Genomic DNA, 11,910 nt, shown 5'->3' on the forward strand with positions numbered 1-11,910 from the left:
TGCTTCAAAAACAGGTCAGTAAATGCCACCCTCAAGCTCTTAACCTCTCTATCTAATTCACTTGGTGTCCTTTGCCTGCAAGATACTAGAAAATGGAGTAGGATCCACCAAAAACTGAGATAAGTCTACAGATCAGTGCTTGAAGTATCATACAAAAATAAAACTGTAAAACCCACATAGCTCTTACCATTTTCTGAAAAGTTTTTTCAAGACTACAGTATGTATTCCATCTTTTAGATACCACAAATTGTCAACAGCAGCAACTAAATTACTTAAGATGTTCTTAGTCTATTTAGAGGCTCTCTGTTGATCACCTTCCATCTGTTTAGGAAGGTCACATAAAGATGAACTTTCTGTTGAACTAGTTTCCGTAAGATGACTAAGAAAAGCCTCATGAAAAGTAGATTCAGATTCATCTGAAATATAATATAAAACTTCCTTATCAACAAACACTTAAAACACTATTTCCTTGATGTCACTTCCAGTTTGCAAGCATGGTTTATAGAGCCCTTATAGGTGCAAAACAATTAAACTTGTAACTAAACTATACTAAATTTCTATGACTAGAATGATAGTAAATGTAGAAGCAAATATTACATCCTTATGTTAATAAAACAGATCTAATGATCCATAGCACAAAAACCAATTGTTATCTTAAAAAATAAAAACCAATTGTTATCCACAACTTAAAATACAACAAAAAAATCTAATATTTTGTATCCATTCATGATAAGCACCCAATTAATGAATAAACTACATTTATACAAAGCAAAAAGAAAAAGGAAAAAGACTCACATCTGGAATGACAATCTGAGCATCAGAGTTCTCAATCAGTGGGGCATTAGATGAAAAGCTTCGATTTCCAGCGCTGGAAAATTGAAGTTAAACCTCACTAACCAGTAAGAGCGTGAGTGCTCTAGAGAAGGTTTCTTCGGCGTCATTTGAGAATTCCATATATATAGGCAGATCACCATGATAAAGCACCAGCCTCTGCTGAATCCTTTCTCTGCTAAGCATAAATTATCATGTCAGATAAAATATTTTGTACTTGCAGAACCGTGCTACTCTCAAATTTAATAAGCACCCAAGCATATTTTGAGTGTTGAATATATTCAATTAGCATGAGAAAAAATATGCCGTTAGTGAATATGGATGATAATTATAATAACAGATAAGAAATAGTACTTGGATGGTTTACGAAATCAGTTTAGTTCATAATTATGCATCCAGTAACTTTATTTTAGCTAAGTTGAAATCTTGAAGAGTCAAAAGATGTCATCAGTTGTGCTGGCACAGATTTTGCTAATCTTGTTCACTTACTTTCTTTTCCCATTTCTGTACGTCAGGCAAAATAATGATACATCAACTACAGAAGACTCCTGTGTGCCTAATTTGTCAAAAAAAATTCCTGCTAAATATATTATTTATGTTCACCTTCCTAATGTTATTTTATGCTACTTGCCCAAAGCCATGTTCTTAATAAACGCACTGTGTTAGCATACGAATCGCTGAAGAGTAATTATGAACCAAAATTACAGATAGAATTGATACATCGGAGATGAATTACATATCATTCCTCATGATAGACTTACTCATTTGTGAAGGCAAATATTGTTGAGTAAGGCCGATAATGACTTAGGAGTACAGCCATTCATCCTGTTAACTCAGTATGCATTACTTTGATAGCTTTCAATGGATATCTTTGTTATAATCACAAAATTAGACGGCAGATATGTAAAATAAAAGAAAGGAAATGACAAGACAGAAAATTTGCTTCAGACAAGAGGAAAAAGTCATACATAACTGATAACTCTAAAGTGTCTAAGAATCATTAACATTTTTTAACTAGAGAATACTACTATAATTATTTTTGTGGGATACACATTACTACAAAGAAAGCAAAAAATTTAGAAAACAAACATATTTATTGAGTTTTGATAATACTTTTTCAATAGCCATTGCACATTGGAAATATATTAAGAGGCCACCCAAGGCCAAATGAATTAGTTAACTTACTTTCTGTGGGAAATTTCTCCAGAAAGCATGACCACATCAGCACCTTCCCATGAGCCACTACCACGAACCCCTCACCACCACAACCATCACGCCTACAAACCTGCATAACGAAAACCCAAACAGAAGAAAAATAATTAGAATAGCTCGTCCACAACCAAGAACCATCGTTAACCCAGAGGAGGAAAAAGAGAAAAGCAGATAGAATCAAACTTAGTGACAAACTTAGTGGCTAAATTAATAGAATCAATTCTCATTAATGAAGTAATGATGCAAAAGAGTATATATACAGAAAAGATCAAAACTAATAAAGTAACTAATCTACAAAATAACAATAATTAGTTACAATGAACAACTAACTAACCAAAACAGTTAGTGTTGTTAGGAAAGCGTTATATGGGCATAATTGTTGTAATGTGATATTTTAGTGTAATATATGGGCATAATTGTTGTAGTGTTGGCATAATGCATAACAACATTTCTAATAAATGGTCTGAATACAAGCGGATTTACAGAAACATAGATAACAAAATTTAAAGCATTAAAGAGATCTGCCTTTGACCAAACACCTTAACTACAACCACTATATAGCCAGAATAAACCCAGAAGAAAAACTAGTAGGAGCTATGAACTAGGCTCTTGGAAATTGGGAAAGAAAATAAGAATTTAGCAACAAGCTATTAAGTTATTTTCACCCTCGTCATCAAATAATAATATCAAGATTGCCAAACAAATGCATACAAAAATATCCTCTCCTGGACATGGAAATTAGATATCAATAGCAGATAGTAATACTGAGGAATATAGACTCATTGCCTAATATGAAACAAGAGATTTATTTTCAATTTTTCATTGATATATTATGTATGGCTGATGTTACATGTATATATCCATGTATATTATATAGATCAAATGGTACCTAAAAAAAATCAGGTGCTCCATTTCTGCAATTGTTTTAGTTCTTAATTTGTTTGGTTACTGCCCACTCTTGTTATTATACGTTAGGTACTTCATTTATTCTTTACTTATTCTGTTCTTTTTTTTTCTTTTGGATTAGTATTAGTTTTGGATTTGGAGTATAACATTTTTCAAATATTTTCAGAGCAGTGGAATATCAAAATTATATGCCAGGTTCAACTTTTACATATAACAAGTTTTCCAGCAATTATTTTCTAGCCAAATGAAAAGTTGCCATGAAAAAATATTGCATAAACAAAATGCAGCAACCTGTTTGAAAACCTCAAACTATGCACTTTGCACATGCACTTGTGATTGCTGCAACAATCAGAGTGATTTTAACTAAGCACGAGGATAAAACATATAAACTTGTTGCAAGATCAGGTATGCAAAAATCAAATAATACTTGCATTAGCTCTCAAAAAGATTTCAGATCAAGTTTACAGAGAGGATTCATGTCATCCTATGGTGAGTTCTAGATTTAAGTGTGTCCATCTCTATTAACCAAACATGATACTTAAATAGCTGGATGGAGAATCATGAAATATATATGAGACAGAGACTACTAATTATGAACTTAAATATAACTATGCAAATTACCTTGATAATTCCCTCCAAGTAAGCATCATCTTATTGGCTCTTGTATCCATCTCACATTTATTTTGTGTTATTGAGAAAACTTTGTAGCCTTCTCTTTAATACATCTATGCTATCAAAATTTATAAAAGCTATTCCTCCACAAAATTTACCTTGTAGCTAGTCCTCCACAAAATTGCTACAACAAAGGAAATTCATCTCTGCTATCAAAATTTATTAAAGAACAAAAAAAAAAAATCACAAGTTGCCTAAAATATCTTATACACAATGACGTGCTTCTTACGAGTTAATTAGATATATAGGTGTAGAATGAAGAGCTGGATGAATAGCCACAAGCAACCAAATCCAAAATAGTCCTTCCCAAATCAAGATTATGGTATGTAGACATCATTATTGTAAGCAAGACCCAAAAACTGAAATCGTCAGAAAACACTCTGAAATAAAAAACCCAAATGTAAATTCTACTGGAAAAGTCAAGGGAAAATCAGCCCCCAAAGAAAGCATATAAAGTAATTCTTGTAAACTGAAAAACAGAGTAATTCTTGTAAACATAAAAGAAAAATTGAGCAAAAACATAAATTTTGAGGCATCCAAAATCATGAACAAACTTAAAACGATGAAAACTTGGTTGATAAATTCAAATGCAAAACCAATGTAGTTTTTTGAAATGCAAATACAGAAAAAGGACCCGAAAAAATAATTTTCAAAAACAGAGAAATCTAAATCATTTGAATTCTTACATGAAGACATATTTCACAGGTTGTATTCCCTTGCAACAATTTTATATGTTTTATCCTTCCCAATTGTTTATATGTATACAGGAAGACATATTGCATCCAGACATTTGTTTGTTTTTGTGTATGCTATATTTGATTTATTTATTTTTTTCAAACGTATGGTATATATACCACTAATGCACCCTTAATATCCCATGAGTGTGACCATAGGTTATTAAATTACGAGAGTTTGCAAAAAATACACCATATTGAAACGAAAATGAACTTTATTCAAAATTGAACAATTTATTAATAGAAACTTTGTAAAGATAAACAAGCATGGTTACGGGAGACATCATTCCTACACTATTGATAGTAAGGTCGTAGATGTTCGCCATTCCATGCTTATGGTACCAACTCTCCATTTAATCTCGCCAATTTGTAGATGCCAGGTCGAATAACTTACTCGAATTGATAAGGTCCTTCCCAATTGGGCCCAAGCATGCCAGCGACTGGGTCCCTTGTAGCTGGGAACACACACCTTACCACCAAGTCTCACAATCCGAATTTCCTGTCCCGAACCTTTTTATTGAAGTATCGGGTAGCTCGTTGTTGATATGCTACATTTTTCAGTTGAGCTTCATCTCGCCTTTCTTCAATCAAGTCTAGACTTACGTCAAGCTGGGATTGGTTCGAGGCTTGATCATAAGCATGGCTACGAATATTGGGTATTTCAACCTCGATGGGTAACATGGCCTCGCATCCATACGCCAGAGAAAAAGGGGTATGTCCTGTCGAAGTACGAGTTGTAGTTTGATATGCCCACAAGACTTGGGGCAATTGCTCGGGCCATTTTCCCTTATCTTCTTCCAATTTCTTTTTCATAGAACTTTTGAGAGTCTTATTCACAGCTTCGACTTGGCCATTTTCTTAGGGATGGGCAACAGAGGAGAAGCACTTCATTATCCCATTTTTCTCACAAAAATTGGTGAATAATTCACTGTCGAATTGAGGACCGTTATCTGATACTATTTTTCTTGGCATTCCATATCAGTAGATGATGTTTTTTACCACAAAGTCCAAGACTTTCTTTGAGGTAATCATTGTTAGAGGTTTGGCCTCGGTCCACTTTGTAAAATAATCGACCGCGACCACTGCGTACTTAACTCCACCTTTGCTAGTTGGCAGCGAGCCTATGAGATCAATTCCCCACACCGCAAATGGCCATGGGGAGGTCATCATAGTTAGCTCAGGTGGTGGAGCTCGTGGGATTGTTACGAACAGCTGACATTTATCGCATTTCTTGACATACTCAAATGCGTATGCTTTGATAGGAGGCTAGAAGTATCCATGTCTTATAATTTTCATAGATAGGTTATGCCCCCCAATGTGGTCTCCACACAATCCTTCATGGATTTCTTCTAGGATTTTCTTGGCCTCGGGTTGAGTCACACATCGGTGTAATGGCATAGAGTATCCTCTCTGATATAAACTTCCTTCCACAATAGTGTATCTAGGAATCTGATACATCAATTTCCGAGCCTTGTTCCGTTCTTTTGGGAGAATGCCGGTTTCAAGGTAATCAACTATTGGGGTCATCCAAGTTGGTTCGAAGTTAATCATGTAGACATCTTTCTGTTCAAGCTTGCTAATACTGGGTGTCGACAGGTGCTTAATTGGCACAACATTCAGCGCATCGACCTCGTTGAATGTGGTGAGTCTGGCCAGAGCGTCTGCATTTGAGTTTTTCTCTTGGGGAACCTGCTCTATCGCATAGAATTCGAAATGTTCGAGTGATACTTTCTCTTTTTCTAAATATGCGGCCATCTTTATTCCACGAGCCTGGTATTCCCCTAAGATTTTGTTGACCACCAACTGTGAGTCACTGTAGCAATGTATCGCTTTAGCCCTGAGCTCCTTGGCTATTTGAAGTCCTGCCAGTAAAGCTTCGTATTCAGCCTCATTGTTAGACGCTTTGAAGCCAAACCTCAAGGCAGAGTGAAATCGACTTCCAGTAGGAGTGATCAATATGATTCCTTCCCCCGATCCCTTTTCGTTGGAAGACCCATCGACATAAAGTTTCCACAGCTCGTAGGCTGGGGTTATAACTTCGTCATTAGTCATTCCCGTACATTCCATAATGAAGTCTACCAGGGCCTGCCCTTTTATGGTCGTTCTGGGATGATAAGTGACCTCGAATTGTCTGAGATCAACAACCCATTTTAATAATAGGCCCGAGGCTTCTGGTTTTGACAAGACTTGCCATAGTAGTTGGTTAGTCAGCACATGGATGGGGTGTGCTTGGAAGTAAGGTCGGAGCTTTCGAGATGAGTGGATTAGGCTAAGAGCCAGCTTCTCCATTAATGGGTATCTCAATTCTGCCCCCAGTAACCTCTTGTTGACATAGTATACTGGTTTTTGTACCTTCTGATCTTCTCAGACGAGCACGACGCTGATGGCGTGCTCGGTTGTAGTGAGATATAGGTACAAGATTTCTCCTGTGATAGGTTTCGACAAGATGGGAGGTTCCGTGAGGTGTTTCTTTAACTCCTAAAATGCAAGCTCGCATTCCTCTGTCTACTTGAATTTTTTGCCTCCTCTCAAAAGATTGAAAAATGGGAGACATCGGTCTGTAGATTTAGAGATAAATCTACTTAATGCCGCTATTCGTCCCGCTATGCTCTGGACATCTTTATGCTTTCGAGGTGAAGGCATGTCGATTAACGCCTAGATCTTGTCAGGATTAACCTCTATTCCTCGCGCATTCACTATGAAGCCCAAAAACTTCCCCGACGATACTCCAAAGGAGCATTTTTGGGGGTTGAGTTTCATGTTGTACTTTCGTAGCATGGCGAAGCATTCTTCGAGGTCGTCCACATGGTTATTGTTATGTTTAGATTTGACCAACATATCATCAACATACACTTCAATGTTATTACCTATCTGCTCGGATAACATCCTACTTACAAGTTGGTACGTGGCTCCAACATTTTTAAGCCCGAAAGGCATGACATTATAACACTACAACCCTTTATCTGTCACAAAACTCGTATGTTCTTGGTCTGTGGAATGCATGGCAATCTGGTTATATCCATAATAAGCGTCCATGAATGACATAAGTCCGTGCCCAGCTGTGGCATCTACGAGATGATCAATTCGAGGTAGGGGAAAGTAGTCCTTAGGGCATGCCTTATTGAGGTCGGAGTAGTCGATGCAAGTTCACCGTGTTCTGTTAGGTTTTGGAACCAGCACTGGGTTAGCGACCCAATCAGGGTAGAAGGCGTCTCGTATAAATCGGTTCGCCTTTATCCTATCGACCTCTTCCTTCAAGACTTTCTTCATATTATCGTCCAGGAATCTTCGTTTTTGTTGCTTTGGGGGGAAGCTTTTGTCAATGTTAAGTGCATCGCTTATCACATTCGAACTTATCCCTACCATGTCCGAATGCAACCATGCAAAAACATCCTGGTTCTTCCTCAAGAAGCAAATTAATTGCTACTTTGTTTCTTCTGAAAGGTTTTTCCCCACCTTCACAGTTTTCGGGGGATCAACTTCTTCGAGCTTGATCTCTTCGAGCTCTTCTAGCGGTTCGAGGTCAGCCATCTCTTCTACTCTAGGATCGATTTCTTCGTCTATTTTAAAGATCGTCCCATCCTTATTCTGAATTACAACAAGTGCTTGTGTACTTGTTTGCCTTTTCCCTCTAATGGAAATGTTATAGCATTCCCTCTGTGCAAGCTGGTCCCTTTTCAGAGTCCCGATGCCACTAGAAGTCGGGAACTTGATGGCCAGAAGCCTCATAGACGAAACTACCCCTAGCCCTACTAGGGCGGGTCTCTCGAGCAGCACGTTGTAGGCCAATGGGAGATCCACCATGATGAACTCCATCATCTTGGTTATCGAGACTGGGTAGTCTCCCAAGGTTACAGGGAGTTCGATGGAACCCATACAGGCAATCCCTTTTCTTGAAAAGCCGTACAACGTCGTTGCACAGGCCTTTAGGTCGTGAAGCGCGAGTCCCATCTTTTCTAAAGTGGCTTTGTAAAGGATATTCACGGAGCTCCCATTGTCAATGAGGACTCGGTGCACCCTCTTGTTTGCGAACTAAAGGGTGATGACCAGCGGGTCATTATGAGGGAACTGTACGTGAGACGCGTCATCCTTAGTAAAAGCTATGGGTTGAGATTCAACCCTTTGTTGTTTCGGAGCTCTAGGTTCGGGTTCGTAGGGAGACCCGTCACCAGTTTTTAGCTCATTCATATATCTTTTCTGGGCATTCCTTGCCGATCCTGCAATATGGGGTCCCCCCGAGATGGTTATGACATCTTCTCCATCAATCGGAGGGGGTCGTTCATCTTCTCGTGCTCGGGAGTTGCTGTTCTGGGCAGGTGATGCAGCTACTGCCCTCTGGCTGGTGGAAGCCTGATTGGGGTTCTCACTGCTTACATACTGCCTGAAATATCCTCTCGAGATCAAGCCTTCGATCTCATCTTTTAATTGCCTACATTCATCGGTTGATGTCCGATATCTCTGTGGAATGTGTAGGTTTTGTTGGAGTCTCTTTTCGCCTTTTGGTTTCTCATAAGGTCAGGTCGTCTGAAAGGGACCTGGTTTTCATTAGCCAGGTAGATATTCTCCCGAGACTCATTGAGCTCGGTATACACTTTGTATACAGAAAAGTATCTTTCCCCCATTCGCCTCGGGATTATTCCCTTCATTCTTCTTTCTTTTAGAAGGGTTGTCCCCGGGGGGTTTGGAAGTCGTAGGATCCACTGAGGTCGAGGCAGAGTTTGTGTTTGTTGTTGTAGTTATGGGCTGAGAGGTCATATTCAATGCTGACCTCGCCTCTTCTACATTAACAAACCTCTGAGCTCATCGATTGAACTTAGTTAAGGACCTTACAGGTTTCCTTTGTAAATATTCCTAGAGAGGGCTTCCAGGCATTACTCCAGCTCAAGAAACCAATAAATGGACACTGTCATCGACGTCATGAGCTCACGCAACCTTCAAGTAAAACCTTGTCAGATAACCTTTTAGTGACTCATTTGGCTGATGTCGGACATTGGTCAAGGCAGATGCCTCGAGCCTAATGTCGACCATGGCCTTGAATTTCTTCTTGAAATCTCTTGATAGTTGATCCCAAGAAGCAATCGAATGTATTTTATATTTTTCAAACAAATTTTTTGTTGGTCCTGTGAGAGAGGTTGGGAACAGCATGATTTGAGCTCGTAGCCCACGTTACGGCACGCAGGATTGTGTTGAACGTACTTAAATGACTGTATGGATCTGAATTTCCATGAAATGGCGGGACATGAGGAATTTTGAATCCTTGAGGAAATGGGGTGCTAGAGATATGCGGGGCAAAGGGCTCGAGTTCCTCATCAAACTCTTCGTCCCGTTCCCAGCCACATTCATTCTGTAAGAGCTTGAATGCTCTTTCCAACAACTTAATCCTTTCTTGGACTGGATCTATGGGGGGTCTGGCTTGAATCAGCGGGAACTGGTTATCGTTGATTACAACTCCAGTTCCACGCCTCGATGTAGGGTGCTTACGCCCATTGAGATGATCCCTTAGATCTGGATTCGAGGGATTCTCACACCCCCAATTATGGTTTAGATGCTCCCGTAAATCTTGGTGATCTCGTCGATTTCCAGTGTTCCTAGGTTCCTGGTCGTATATACTCACAGACCTGGTGTCACCCAAGCCTTCGCTGACATGGCTCGTTGCATGATTATTATGAGATGAGTTTCTTGCTGGTTGCCTTGTCTCAATAGTTTGAGATCGAGACAATTGTCTTATCGTGGGATGGGGACCCCTATGCTCCCTAGCAGTTTCCCCATTCCTATGCCTTCTCCGAGCTCGCCTTTCCCTATCACCATGGGTCGGTTGTGCATCCATCCGAACTGGGGAGGGGTGCCTTATTGGCGATGGTGGCTGTCTTATTGGCGATGGTGGTTTTCATCCATTACTGGGCCTAGAAGGCCCTGAATTTGCTCGATCAGGTTTTGCAACATTCTGCACGGTACCAGGATTTTGGGTCCGAGCCTCCGAGGGGGCTCGGTTATTCCCTACTCCGGCTGGTGCCTTTACATTTGGGTTGGCAGGACCTTCAGCCCGGTTACCCCTCTGGGGTCTCAGTGGGATAGGCTGCACCGCTTTCCTAGTGGTCGCGTTTTTACGCGGTCACCCCCGAGGCCTCCGGGGTGGAACATGAACGTCCCGCGGAGGCGGAGCCTGGGTGTCCTGCGGAGGTGGGGCTTGAGTCGCTTGTGCTTCGACAACTAGTCTGGCTAGATCTTCGTTGCGTTTGTTAGCTTCTGCCAACTGCTTACGCAGTTGACGATTTTCGAGTTCCACTATTGGGACATATCTTTCGGGATTGTAGTACATGTCCTCATCGTCCCTAGGGGTAGGTGGTCCCTGAGAGTCGGATGAACCACTCCTCTCATCGGGATCAGAATTCACCATGGGTTGCTTTCTAGGGTGCCAGGGGTACTTATCTTCATCAAGGATCTCTTCCTCAGGAATATTAGGATCATTTGCAGCCATTGCTAATTCGAGAGGCTTTCTGACTAAAACAGATTTTCGCACACACTATTTAATGGCTCTCAATGAAAGCACCAAACTGTTGACGCCGTTTTTCGTCAACTTAAATAGGAGAGAAATTAAACAAGGAAATATCAGAGGAAATGAACAAAGATGAACACAAGAGGATTTTTACGTGGTTCAGCAGTTAAATCTACCTAGTCCACGAGTCTATGTTATTAGAACTTGGGAGTTTTCTGGAAACTTTTTAGAGAATAGTTGCCCAGAGTTTTCTCTCCAGAGATCAATATATCGTTCCCTTACAAATGGAGCTTCCTTCTCTATTTATAGAGAAGGTTGCAGAATTCATTCCCACATATCTCGGGAAGATATTCTGTGAATCAATTAATATAACGCTATTTAATGCATTATTTCCTACATACACGGAAACATCCCATAAAATGTTTGATCAGATAACAGATTAAATAATATCCCTTAAACATTGGGATTGTACAACAATAAATATGTTCGCATATAACTTATTAACTCAGATACGAGATTCATCAAATCTTTGAGACTAGCAGTCGATCATGAACTCGCTGAGACCATTAGTCGATCACGAGCTCATCGCCTAACTCTGCCTATGCTCGGAACAAATAGACATTGACGATGTCGCCTCATTCGAACTCACACATTCTAAGCTCGAACCAGTCTGGTAGGCAAGAGATGGTTCAGGGGTATATCCAAGTGTCACACCATGCTATTTGCAAGCTCGAAGCATTTTCGAGGCTACATGCCCCTTTGCACCTTCGAGGTCATTGTTTACAGAAATGGTTTAATTGAGGACACACGGCGACCATGTCTATTTTGAGCTTACACATAACGAGCCTAGATTTTGGGATCACAATCTCACGCTTGAAATCTGGGTGTAACACCTAGCAAGCTGAAGCTAAGAACGATGAACACCATATCATAGAGATGATATTGAAGACCTGTAGCTTAGGAGTAATTGTAAGGGCAAGTTAAATACATCCCTAAACCACTAAACTCTAATATACTTAATTAACAAGATTTTTGCTTTCCTAAAAGTTTTGGTTGTAA

The sequence above is a fragment of the Humulus lupulus genome, chromosome 3 (assembly GCF_963169125.1).
Source record: "Humulus lupulus chromosome 3, drHumLupu1.1, whole genome shotgun sequence".
NCBI lineage: Eukaryota > Viridiplantae > Streptophyta > Magnoliopsida > Rosales > Cannabaceae > Humulus > Humulus lupulus.